The sequence below is a fragment of the Choloepus didactylus genome, chromosome 17 (assembly GCF_015220235.1).
Source record: "Choloepus didactylus isolate mChoDid1 chromosome 17, mChoDid1.pri, whole genome shotgun sequence".
Taxonomy (NCBI): Eukaryota; Metazoa; Chordata; class Mammalia; order Pilosa; family Megalonychidae; genus Choloepus; species Choloepus didactylus.
The window spans coordinates 64,843,339-64,858,112 of NC_051323.1; positions in this window are offsets into that span (position 1 = coordinate 64,843,339).

The following is a 14,774-nucleotide window of genomic DNA, read 5'->3' on the forward strand; positions in this document are numbered from 1 at the left end:
AATTAAAGAAAAATGTAATGAAGTTATTAACAATCTAGAATTTAAATAAATATAGTGGGTAAAGCAAAACAAAGCAAAACAAAAACCTTGATCCAAAGGTTTGGGGCAGAAGCTGTTCACTTCTAGCCATCCGAGAAAGTCTTGGGAAAGTTTTCTCCTTCCTGTTATCATCTGCTTCTCGAGAATCCCAAGAGATTCTCCATTTATATGTCCATAGACATGGAAGTCCAGGGAATGGGTATATAATATTTCCTTAACAGGAACATGCATCCAAGGGTTGATTCCTTGGAGCTTTACTGCATCTTTTTTTAACAGTACCTGATAAGATCTCGTTCAGTGAAGTTCAAGAGCAGTCACACGTTGGCGTTGTTTCCAGGTCTCCTGGTTGAAGCTCATTAAGAGGTTCCTGTGGTTTATCCTCGGGAAAAGCTGCCTGTGCCTTTTGGTTATAAACTTGGGTAGACTATGTTAAAACTTTACCAAAAGCCTTCAGTTCATTTTGTAAGCTTTATTTGGGGTACCATTTGTTCTTTCAAGTTTTACTGATGACTGAGGATGATGAAGACAATGGAGTTCTTGGATGATGGACAGGTTCTTGCAAACTCTGATGACTTTCTCTGTAAAATTTGTCAGTAGACAAATAGGTGAATAATCACCAAGAAGGTAATACAAAATCTAGAGAATGCTATGACTTTTGAGAGGGAAAAACATATAGCCATCCAGAAAATAAACAGTAGTAAAGACATATTCACATCCACTTGAATGGAGCAACTGTGCAAAATCCATCTGCAAATGTTTGAATAGACCTTGAGGTTTTTGTCCTTTCCTATGCCCCACCTTTATAGTTTTGCCATGAGTTTGGCAGGTGGAACATGTGCCAAATATTCTCAGAAATTTTGAGTGAAATACCCTATCAAGACTGGCATAAGATTGCAGCCATTTGATTTTCTTGAATAAAATTGAATTATTCTGCTAATGAATTATGTTAGCCAGCATTATCAAAATGGAAGAGAGCAGAATCTTCTCTTGAGGAATAACACACAATTAATTTTTAAGTATGTAATCAACAATTACCCTGTGCAAAAGAACATTAACACACAATTAATTTTTAAGTATGTAATCAACAATTACCCTGTGCAAAAGAACATATTGTAAACAGTGAGACCATTAAAAACTACCTGTAGACATTTCTCGAACCAGTCGTTATGCCTGAATATAAGGATGTTTCTTTTAACCTGAGAAGTATGCAATTGTTGCAAATATTTAATACAGTTTATACACCACAAATCTGTGAAAACTGAGTTTCTCTCCTGACCTACCAGAATTTCTTTCATTTTATCTTAATTTTGGTAAATAATGAGTTTACCGAAACTTTCATTTTAAGTTAATTAAGATTTGGATGTTTTCCCAGGGAAAATTAATTAGATAAATAAGGTACTTAGTAATCATTATATGCTTTGAGAAATAAAATGCAATTCTGAAAATAAGATAGTTCACAGATTTAGAATAGTTTAACCCAAATAAGACAATACAAAAACAAACTGCATTTATAAATTTCAAATTTGCTAATTAAAAGTAGGCTGAAAGTAATTAACATTTACTTAACTGATTTGCCAAAAACCAAACAAAATATTAATCTTAGACTTTCCAGCTTGATTGAAAACTAAATTCACAGTTCTCAGCCTGCTAAGAAATCAGATCCTTTATAAAACAAGCATTTTAATGTTAACCCTGAGACATCATCCACAAAAATTTTCCTATTAAATAATGCAACTTTACAATCTCTATTTCCTGTTTGTTTATTCACACTATACATTAATTGAAACAGCTAAAAACTATCTACTACCTCATCTACTCTTCTGACTCCAAGAGAATCCCTAATTGCTTGTAAGGATGATAAATGATTGTTATAATATAATCAAGTGGATTCTGATTTCTCTGGCCACATACTTGAAACTGTTTTGTTGGGGGCAGAAAATGAAGTAAAATGGTATCAGGGGGCCCTCTGCTGGAGAACCCAAACAAGAGATTAAAAACAATTTAAGATTTTGAAAGGATAAATTCCGTTTTATTTGTTGCTATTTTCTAAATCAAAGGTCCTGTCATTCTTAATTATCTCAAGGTAATTTTAAATCTCGATCTCATTTTATTCTATTCTGTCTCAATTTAATTGCTTAGCCTTTTTATAATCTACCTTTAATGAAAGCGAATTAATCCCTCACGAACAGAGATACCTCAGACTGATATATTTGGATATATATGGAAGGGAAATCTTCTCACATTTCGCCTCAGAATATGTGGTCAGGTTTTGTGGACTAGCAAAGTCTTGATCACTGCTGATGTGAGAGACTCATGACTGTGAAGAAAATGCCCCAGGATTAAACATTAGATAAGGTTAGAGGCTCTTAGTAACAGCCACAGCTGCCCACTCAGTGTGATTTCAACAGTCATGCAGCTCTGTATTTTATTCTTTATTTTAAAAACGATGATTTAGAGGAACAGATCTCTAGATTTTAAAATGCTGTGAAAATTCTTTTTTAACCATTTTTTATTGTTGAACATAACATATATACATAGAAGTGATAAGTTTCCAAGTGCAATTTAACAAATAGAGAGCAGATTTTAAAAAATATTATAGGTTACAGTTCTGTAGTTTCAGTTATTTCCTTATTATGAAATATAAGATATATACAAAAAGGTAATATCTTTCAAAGTATGATTTAACAAGTGGATATATAGGAAATTTCCAAAGTTGTTATGAGTTACAGTACCATAGTTTCAGTTATTTCCTTGTTTTCAAATATAACATGTATACAAAAAGGTATAACTTTCAATTACAATTTAACAAGTAGCTATAGAACAAATTTCAAAGGGTGCTATGGGTTACACTTCCACCATTTCAGTTCTTTCCTTCTGACTATTCTAATACCCTAGCAACTAAGAAAAAGAAAATTATATAAAGATTCAGTATTCATAATCCTTTCATAAATTCCATCTTGTCTATTGCTACCCCTTCCTCTAGTTTAATCTCTTTCCCAATCTTTAGAGATGTCCAGGCAGTGACCACCCTAACCTGTTCATATTGAAAAGGGGTGTCAACTTTATGAGCAAAGGGGACACATCTAGTTGATGTTCTTAAAGAGGCTATTGCCTCTGGGTTTTGGGACTTAGCTGGCATAGGAGCACTCTGAAGGATTTAAGTCTCTAAAGAATAAACTTAGTGAGTAGAACTTTTAGAGATTCCCAGATAAGGATCTGGGTATTCTTTAAATTAGTTTTCAGGACTACTGTTGACTTGGGCTTATCATATTGTGGTCATTTGGCATATCTAGATGAAGCTTGCATAAGAGTAACCTCCAGGACAGCTTCATGACTCTCTTTGAACTCTTTTATCCACGAAAACCCTATTTTGTTGCCTTTCTTTTCCCCTTTTTGGTCAAAAAGGCACTCTCAATCCCTTGATGCAGGGGCAGGCTCATTCCCAGAATCCATGTCCCATGTCGCCAGGAAGGCTCCTTCATCTTGGGGGTCCTGTCCCATGTTGGGGGAAGGGTGCTGAATTTATTTGTAGAGTTAGGCTTAGAGAGAGAAAGTCTACATTTGAGCAACAAAAGACGTTCTCTGGAGGTGACTCCTACGCATAAATTATAGGTGGGCTTAGCCTCCCCTTTACAACCATAAGTTTCACCAGAGCAAGCCTCAACATCAAGGGCTTGACTTATAAAGCAGCGGGTTCCTAAGTTCACATAGCGTATGTTATGTCCATGATCATCCATCCATATCTCACATTATTGTAACTTAGCTGTACAATCCTCATCACTCTCCATTTTAAACAATTCTCACGACCCAAAACATCTCGTAGCTCTTGTCAGACCTCAATTATTTGTCCCTAGTATTTGTGTAATGCTAGTATGGTATTCCTATTAATTATAGTCCCTAATATGCAATATGAAGGTTTTTCCCATATACCAATCTGCTGTTATCTTTCTGTGCTAGTGTCATACCTTAGAAGTGTATCATGCAAGCACCTATCTATATTTGTGGAGCTGTTCCCTCTTTGCTCATTCCCAGCTGGAAGCAGCTAGAGCTACCTGTTCCTTTTATAAGCCACCAAGAAGATAATAGACTCCAACTCAGAGACGAGGAGCCCATCCCATCCTGGCTTAGAATTCAGTCCTCTGAATCCTCTGAAAAGGAGCACTGCAGCCAGAGTGCTGAGCTTGTGGGCTGTTGCTCTCCTTCCTGTCCTAGACAGGGATGTCACTGGCTTTAGCAAATTGGCACATAAGAAGCTACCTGCTTCCCTCCTTTCAGCTTTGACTCATCCCTTTTGAGTCCCTTTTCCACATCCCTTTCAGTAAATGGCACCATCGTCCATCCAGATGATCAGCCAAAGACCTAGGAATCAATGTAGATTATTCATTCTTTCTCAGGCTTGGCATCCAATCTGTCAGCAAATCTTTGTGACTTTATAATACTCCCAAATCCACTCACTTTTCTCCATCTCCATACCACCCCTCTAGCCTAAGCCTTCATCACCTTTCACCTGAACTTCTGCAGACGCCTCTTATCTGGTCTCTCCGCTTATTCTCTTGACCCACCCCCAGAATCCATTCTCCACATAGCAGTAGCCAGAGCTACTTCAGTAGTAAATCAGATTTTGTTCCTCCCCTGCTCAATTTCCTACAATCATTTTTCCATTGATCTTAAAAATAAAAGCACAATTCCTTATCATGTTCTAGCTCTTCCTTACTTCTTCAACCTACCATATACTACTCCATCTCTACTCCCTACACTTCGACCACAGAGATGGGATTTTGCTGAATGAATAAATGTATATACAAAGGAAGATATTAATTCTGAGATCCTGTGAGATTCAGAATTATTTAAGTTCAAATTTTTCTAATTCTTGGAGGTTGACTTTAAATACGCTTTCTATGAAGTCTCGCCCATTTCTTTGGGTCTTTTCTGGGCATGTTATGGCAGGGAGTCAGCTCATGTGTCCCTCCTCCAGGGAACTTTCCTGTTTCTCTCCCCTAATCCTGCCCTCCCCCCCCCATTATGGGTTTGCTCTTCTGTGTGTTTTCATAACCTCTGTGTTTACTTTTTTATCATCGATCTTATAACACGATTTTGCTATTGTTGACTTATATTTATGACTTCCCCACTAGACTGAATTTCTTGGCTGGTAAGGCCACTTCTTATTTGTTTTTAAGGGCCTGTGACAATTCTTGGTACAATACATGTAGTGGATAAATGGTACATAAATAAAGGTGAGACTGCAATAAAAATTTATACCACAGTTTTTATCAGTGACTGTATGGCAGGGCATAAAACATGGGCTTTGCCCTTGAATAATTCAAGGACTAGCAAAATCCATATACAAAGCTAATGTGTAAAATCATGGAACATCATAATTGATAATTAAGTAATACTGAAATATTATTTATTACCATCACCATCTCTTTCCTTTGCAAACCTTTTCATCTCATTTTGCTTCCTACCTCTACCCTTATTTCTAAGATGCCACTGTCATTCCCTGTGATTCTATGATTAAAAGCCCATACTTTTAGGAATTGAGAGCTTGTAAAAAATTTCTGTAGCAAAGACCTCTTTAGTTAAAGTGGGATTAAGTTTTCACCCACCCTCCCAGATTTACACACTTCAGGTACAATACAGGTGAATAATACAAGTGCTTTTTCCATTCTTTGTTTCTTTCAATTTATAGTGTAGGCACTTAATAAGAACTTGTTGAATTAAATTGACATATAGTTCAGTGCCTCTTGTCCTCTGTCTAAAACATGTCTTACATACTAAAGTGTTTGGCAGAAAGCTGGGGACAATATTATTGAATGATTTTGCTCTGTCCCTTCTCTATGTTTTCTTGACAGATCATTAACATAGTGTATGTAACAGTGTGTCTTATATACTGGTATATCTACTTATGCACTTGAAACACAACATACCTGTATTTCTAAGAAAACCTAAAAACCTACCTGGTTCTGATAATATCAGCACTGTCTAAAAAGCTTGTGCCGATTATTTTTTCAGATCATAGTCGCTCTACCAGCATATCCTGACGTGGTAATATTTATAATATATTCTATTGTTACTTTTAAAGATCTAATTATTGATATTCTCCACAAAAATAAAGGAAGGTAGAGATAATGTCCACGTTGAAAATAATGTATGATTAAATAGCAAGTTCTGTTGCACATTAGCATACCAGTTGTCGGAGCACTCTGTTTTTATTTATTCTCCCAATTTAAAACCTTAACAAAATGAGCTGCTTGTGTCTCTTCTGTTTTGTTGCCTTTTATTCACTAGAGGGAGGTATAGGAAAAGATTTCAAAGATGCTAAGCCATAAATTACACAGAAAATTTAATGTTTATTTAGGTTTGTATTCTGTACCTTTCTAAAAACAACTCTGGGTCCAAATGTCAAATCTTGTAGTGAAGCAAATTAAGATGCTTGTTTTTCAGTGCCCTTATAGACTTATTATGGATAATTCAGTTAGCCCATTCGTTGTCTAGGAGGAGATTACTGACTGAATTTGATGCCTTCTGTTCCTATGCCATTTAAAGCCATCACGAATAATTATTTTTCTTTCTTCTGATCTTCTTTCACGTTATTGTCACTGAAAATATCAAAATGATATCACTCCCTTCCTGGTCCCACAATTTCCTCTTGTTTTTAGACTAAAAATGGCATCTTAAAAGTTTTGAAGTTGATGCTCAGCTATGCACATTGTTAGGAATCAAAACACAAATATAGTTGCTGTATACCTGCCATATTAAATAATATGGCAACCTGCTGATTACACAGCTAAATCCTCCCATTATCCCTTTTAGGGCTTGCATGTCTGAGTAACATTTTGAAAAGAAAGAGATCTCCATTCAACTGGCCGTAAGGGTTGGCGTCTGGGACTTGAGAACCTTTATGTTATTTTGCCAAGCCTGTGCAAACAGAAAACACTAGGGTGACTCCATTCCTTGAAAACTTACACAAATGAATAGCAATGACTATGCTTACTCCAGATGAAACCAATAGTTGACATTAGGCAAAATTCTCAAGAAGGTTGTATTCCTCTTCAGAGCTTCCCATTCTTTTCTCTTCCTAGGTACCCACAGGGAGTTGTCAGTCTTTCTCCTTGGCAGTCTGCTAATTCAAGGTTTGCCCTTCCCAATAACAGCATTTCAGGCTGTAAAGCACTCTAGTCACTTAGATACATTTGTTGGTTCCGTCATTGTGAGTGATGGGGGGCAGGGGGTAGTTAGGTATGAAATAAATGCACATCGAATTGATTTTGAAGTCTCCTTCTCTGGTCCCCTCAGTCAGGTCTTCCTGCACCCCACATTCCAAGGGCTGCTTCCCCAGTGTTGAACCCCAGTCACTACGAGTGGCTGTTGTCATACTCCCCCGGACCCTTCCTCTCCTGTAAATGTCCTAGGCTTTCTTATAAAAGCTCACCTATTCTTTGATGATTTTTTTAAGTGTTTTGTATTCTTCTGTGGTCTTTCTGGATACTCAATGGTTTTTATCCAGAGGGCTAAATCTTTAAAGGTAGCATTTTGGACACTGAGGCAAGTTGTGCTGAGGTTTTCAGCCGGCCCACCTGTATGTGTGTTTACTCTGTGTCCAAACTCTGACTTCATCCGTTCTGGATGGAATGACCTCTTCTTTCTCCTCACACCGAGCCCCTGTCAAATCCTTGTCCAGTTTCATCTCAGATGTGGGCCAGAACTTTCTCCAAAGAACACAAAATTGGCCCTTGGAGAGAAAAGCTGTCTGAGCCTCTTGTCTGACATCACTGGAGTAGTGAGACAAACTCATCTGGAATTGACTTTGACATCTCACAGATTATGTTTAAAGGACAATTGTGAAAAAGTGAACACAGTTCCTGCCCCCTTGCCCTGTACCTTAAAATGAAGATGGAGGAATTCTAGCAGAAGAGGAGCCATGTCAGGCCTTCTTCTGGGAGGGAGTCGCCACCTGGAAGATGGATTATGAAAGGAAGAGGGCAGCGGTGGGTGTCATAGCCTTTTCCCTTTAATTACAGAACAACCAGCATTTCATTTCATTCCAAAATGGAATACTGTTCCTATTTCATTAAATATGTACGTTCCATAAAATATGGATTAGCAGTGGGCTTTACTGGTGAACAGTGAGTTACAGTCTTTCCAATCTGACCTAAATTATTTGTGTTGGGTTTATGAGCTGGAAAGCAAATGTATACATTCCGAAGACTCTAACATGCTTGAAATTATTCCATTGTAATATGTTACAAACCCTTACATTACGATCTGAACAAAGCAAGCCTTTACATTGAAGAAATGAGTTAGCCATTAACACAAATAAGGAACTGTAGCTCTATCCACAAAACAACCCAGACTCCCATTTATCGTTTTATGTTTCGCCCATTCGGGTTGGAATCCTCTGTTGACTCTTAACACTGAGGCTTGTTGAAGATTGGCTGGCTTGAAATAATGTTATCTTTCTTGTACTAACAAGTTGGAGTTTGTTTAAAATGTAAGTTAACTAATTGTTCTGTACAGAAACCATACATGGAAACTTGAAAATGTATGGCTGTAAATGAAGAAAAAAATGGCACAGAGAGAAAATAAATGATAGTTCATATAATCATAAAATGTGATTAAATCTAGCACTGTGAGTTAATTTAACGCACTGTTCAATGTAATCAGTATTTTATTTTTATGATCTCATAGAGGAAAAATTTGTTTTCTTTGCTAGAAGGTCTGCAGTTTTATTGGCTGTGTCGAGGTCTATAAAAATGTAAAACATATTGGGAAGGGTGCCCCTTTTTTCCCTTCTTGATAAACTAAAACTGAAATTGAAAATGCAGCTGTAGATTAAAAACAGCCTGCTGTATGGAATCATACCAAATCAAAAGTTAAGTATCATTTATAGGGTTATTGAATGGGAGAAACCCTAGTGCATTATTTCCATTGCTTTTATTAATCTACTGAATATTTTTTATTCCCAAATAACATACAGAAGGTGCTTATTTTCATGTAAGACAGATAAACTCTATAGATGTACATTATCTCATTTGATCTTCAGAATAACTTTGGGGGTAAGAATTACTAGCCTGGTTTTTTTTCCCCCCTTTTATTAGGGAAGTTGTGGGTTCACAGAATGATACTACATGAAATTCAGGATTCCCATATACCACCCTAATATCAACACCTTGTATTGCTGTAGGCCATTTGTTACGGTTGATGATAGCACATTTTTATAATTGTACTATTAACTCTAGCTCATGATTTAACTTAGGGCTCATTGTTTGTGTTGTGTAGTTCTGTGGATTTCTAAAAAAATTTTACTCTGTTACCATATTCCAACATTCTAACATTTCCCCTTTTAATCACATTTAGATCTATATTTCACTGCTGTTAATTATATTTATAAATAACTACCATCACCACCATCCATTACCCAAACATTTCCATCATTTCAAATAGGAATCCTGTACATTTTAAGCCATATCTTCGCATTCCCTATCTCCACCCCATCCCCTGGTAAACTATATTCTAGATCTTGACTGTATGAGTTTGTGTGTTCTAATTATTTCAAATCAGTGAGATCATACAATAATGGTCCCTGTGTGTCTAGCTTTTTTTACTCAACATGATGTCTTCAAAGTTCATCCACATGGTTCCATGTATCAAGACTTCATTCCTTTTTATGACTGAATAATACTCCATTGTATTTATCCATTCATTGGTTGATGGACACTTGGATTGTTTCCATCTTTTGGCAATTGTGAATAATGCCACTGTGAACATTGGTGTACAAATATCTATTCAAGTTTCTGCTTACAATTCTTCTGAGTATATATCTAATAGTGGGGTTATTGGGTCATTTGGTAGTTCTATATGTAGCTTTCTGAGGAACCACCGAGATGTCTTCCACAGCAGCTGCACTGTTTTACATTGCCACCAGCAATGAATGAGCATTCCTATTTTTCCACATCCTCTGCAACATTTGTTATTTCCCTTTTTGTTTTTAAATAGCAGTCATTCTAATGGGTGTGAAATGGTATCTCGTGGTTTTGATTTGCATTTCCCTGATGATTAATGATGTTGAGCATCTTTTCATGTGATTTTTGGCCATTTGTTTATCTTCTTTGGAGAGATGTCTATTCAAGTTCTTTCTCATTTTTTAATTGGGTTGTTTGTCTTTTTTTGTTGTTAAGTTGAAGGCTTTCTTTATGTATTCTGGATATTAAATCTTTGTTGGATATATGGTTTCCAAATATTTTCTCCCATTGTGTAGGATGTTATTTTACTTTCATAATAAAATACTTTGAAGTACAAAAGCTTTAAATTTTGATGAGGTCCCATTTATCTATTTTTTCTTTTGTTGCTTGGGCTTTGGGCATAAAGTCTAAGAAACCATTGCCTAACACAAGGTTCTGAAGGTGCTTCCCTATGCTTTCTTCTATGAGTTTGATAGTTCCAGCTCTTATATTTAGGTCTTTGATCCACGCTTTTAAGTTGATTTTTGTATAAGGTGTGAGGTAGGGGTCCTCCCTCTTGTTTTTGCAAATGGAGATCCAGTTTCCCAGCACCCTTTGTTGAAGAGAATGTTCATTCCCAGTTGAGTGGTCTTTTCCCCCAAGTAAAAACCAGTTGGCCATAAAATGTGAGGGTTGATTTCTGAGCTCTCAATTTCATTCCATTTGGTCTATATGTCTGTCCTGGTGCCAATACCATGCTTTTTTGATTACTGTGGCTTTGTAATAACTTTTAAGATTGGAAAGTGTTCACTCTTCTTTTTTAAGATGGCTTCAGCTATTCAAGGCCCCTTCCGTTCCATATAAATTTGGTAATTGGCTTTTCCATTTCTGTAAAGAAGGTTGTTGGAATTTTTCTTTGAACTGCATTGAGTCTATAAATGCTTTGGGTAGGATTGACATCTTAATGATATTTATTCTTCCAATCCATGAACCTGGAATACCCTTCCATTTATTTAGGTCTTCTTTTATTTCTTTCAGCAATGTTTCATAGTTTTCTGTGTACAAATCCTTTACATCCTTAGTTAGCTTTATTCCTAGATATTTGATTAAGTTGCTAACTAGCTTCATTTTACAGATGAGGAAATAGCAACTCAGAGCTATTAAATTTCTTCCCCAAAGTCATGACATGACAAATGGCAAAGTGGGTTGCAAATCTGGATTTCTGGTTTCAAGTCTTGTACTCTTCAGCCTCTCCAAAGATAATTGCCATTTAGACACTTGTCATGAGCATTACATGTTAAACCTATATATCTTTCCCTTCAAATCAAGGATATACATAAATTTACAAACGGTTCATACATTAATACTTTTTTCTTACTACTGTATCTGGTAAAACTACTCATATTCTATGTTCCAGAAAAACTGGTATTTAGGTTTGAATTGTTACACAGTCACAATTGACAGTCTGAATACTGCATTTAAAAATGTTCCATTTGGCTTTACGTATCGACCTGAAGATGGTTATCTTCTCCAGGAATTTCATCATCAATTACTCCTCTGTCTCCTAAATCTTAAATCTGTTTTTTTCTGCTGAGTCCACAAATCTGTATCCCGTTTAAAAAACCCTTTCCTCAGTTCTGTTGCCACTTCAAGTAACTACTCTAATCCTGCCATTTCTACACTTCAAACATTCTGGAAGAATAATCTATATATCTGGTTCCCAATGTCTCATCTGTCAATCTCCCTTCATTTAGAATGTCTCAATGTGTGCCTACTGCTATTGTAGAAAGAGTTTCAATAAGGTAGTGAATGTGTTTTAATTGTGTAATCTAATCATCTGCTTAGTTTTTTTCACTTTAAACTTCTCTTAACTTTTAATAATGAAATATTACATATTTCTAGACACATACAAAATATACAAAGTATAGAAAATAATATAACATACCAATAAACATACTACCTAGACTTTATATTATTTCAATATATTATCATATTTTCTTCAATCTCCCTTTTTTTTTTTTAAGAAACAAAATGATTCAATCCAGCTGAAGCTTCACCCCATGTCTTTTTCACTATTTTCAGTATCTCCCCTATTCGGCTTTTCTGCAGCATCTAATAATGCTGATCAACCCTTTCTTTTTTAACTTCTGCTTCTCCTCTGTCTTATTGGCATCACTGCCACATCTCCTATATTCTCTATTTTGTGTCTATTACTTTTAATCCACATTTATTCATTTTTCCTTGTCCACATGCCCCTTAATTGTTAGTGTGTATTCGCTCTTGTTTCTAATATCTTCTTGCTTTACCTATAATCTGGTGATGTTTTCCACCTGCCTGTCTTTACTTCTAGTGTGCCCATGTTTCCCAAATCTATTTTTCTAGCCTTGAGTCTCTCTTATGAGCACCATTTCACATGAGCACTAGATGTAGATTCCTGGGTGTGGTGCAGCCCCACCCAAATCTAATTCTGCTGGTCCTTTGAACCTCAAAGTACTATATCTCCCAAGTAGCAACCTCGCCATCCCCCAGAACACCTGCTTACTTTTTTTTTTCCCTCATCCTTTATTTTTCACCAAACATTGCAAGTCTATTTCAGGAAGCCTTGAATTTATTTTCCTATTCATCATGACTATCACTGAATTAATGCTCTTCCTTATCATATTATCTCAGCTTGACCCCACCCTTCACCTTCAGTTGGGTTCTCTCTCACTAGATGTTTTGCACTCCGCATCATCAATTACCTTAAATAATGTCAGAGTTTTCTTCTTTAAAAGAAATTTGGTTATGCAGTGCTCATACTTAAAATTCTCATTGATCTCTGGCTTTTTAAGTTTGAAAAGAAAGCTTGGGTTTCTTTTTAAGGTGTATGAGGACCTTCACATCTGGCTATTGTCTGCCTTACCACTGCAACTCCTACCCATTCCACTCCCCATGCAGTCTAGTGTCTTCCGACACTGAACTCACTTTTTTATTTTTTTACCACCGTGTTCTCAGAAGCACTGGCAGGAGATTTTGAGTCAGTAGGACAGACAAATGACTTGAGACACCCTGCCTCCCGCCTCCATTCTAAACACAGAGACCAATGGAATAATTTATAACAGCAACAAAAAATAAAGTAAAATAAAATGGATAACTGAGCTTAAAGGTAAAAAAGAGAAATCTTCAGGTGCTTGAAGGTCAAAGTGGTCTATCTATTGGCCCAAAAGGGTATCGGAATTTGATTTATGATTTGAGGCAGGATTTTCCTATCCACTCTGTAGAGGGGTTAAGGCTCTTAGGGAAATAGAACTGAGGTCCACAAATAAAGTCAGGAGTTGAAAAGAGCTGTCTTATATATGAAGGGGAACTAAAACAAAATTGTGTTCACCAGGCCAGAGATGCCCATATGGAATGTCCTGGACCAGGATAATGAAAAGAGTCACCAGCAGCAAGAAAATAAATACCCAGATTTGTACTCTGCATGCTTGTGGGGTCCAGTCTTGAATTTTGTATTTAGGAAACCAAGAGCTGAGAAATTAACCTTGACTACTTGAATGAGTGGAATCAGTACAGATTACAGTGCTCAGTGTTAAACCCCCCACTGTAATATTTTTCTCACCAGACCCTGGCAAGACTTCCATAGAAAATGATTCACATTGAAGATAAGCTTAGAATCAAAAATTAAAAGCAAACTGCAACAAAAAGGTAATTCACAACCAATACACTGTAAGTTAAGAGCAATCTGAAAATGTTTTTCAAGAAGTATGCTTAAATTATTCAAAATGCAAAAGGAAGGCCTAAAATCCATAAAGAAAGGACAACACATTAGGATTTAAATATTACAGATAGATTTGAAAGAGAACCTAAGAGAGGCCCTAGTAGCAGTAACCTTTGGCCCTGGTGTAATATTCAGGCATTGCTGCCCTGGCTCTTAGGGTGGTCTTGTCCTCTGAGATAAAAGCAGAATGTTAGTTTTCACAGTGGGCCTGAGGAGGGAAAAGAGAAGCCAGTTCTTCCCAGAAGGGAAAGCACCAAATACTCCCATTGAGGTTAAAGCTCACTATCTAATCACAACAGGCAGAAGCCATCCTGCTCCATCTGCTCTCCACTTGCACCTGCCCTGCAAACCTCCTGTGCTGCAGTTACACGTCTGAGTCAGACTGCTCTTCCTCCTGAAGGCAGACTGGAGAACTTATCTACGGACCAATATTCACAGCCAGGGGCGATAGTGACCATCTGGGGACGTTTGGCATTGTCCAGAGACATTTATAGGTTGTCACAACTGGAGTCGGGTGATACTAGAGTCTAGTTAGTAGAGATCGGGGATGCCATTAAACATCCCACAATGATTAGCACAGCTGTCTACAACCAAGGATTAGTTGGCCCAAAATATCAATAATGCTGAGGTTGAGAAACTCCCTGTAAACAAGATACACAGACTTTCAATACTATGAATCTTAGTGACGTTACATGATGATTTTCATGCCTCATTTTTGTGCTTTTCACTGTATCCAGAATGGAGTCCCCACCACTTCCATCTGATAAGCTCCGCTCACCCTGTTTGACCCCTTTCTAATGGAGAAGGTATGGTACAGTTGATAGAGTCGGAAGGTAAAGGTGATTCCATGGTGGGAGGAGAGTTGGAGAAGTTATTGTGAACACATTTCCTCCTCTTACTGAGCAGAGAAATGAGATTCTGTCTAAAATACAACCCCAAAGGTTAAAACTAAAAATCTGTTAGTTTTAGAAGATCAAATTATATTTAGACTGAAAAAATAACATGAAAAATGGGAGAATGTGTAGAGAAGGAGGTAA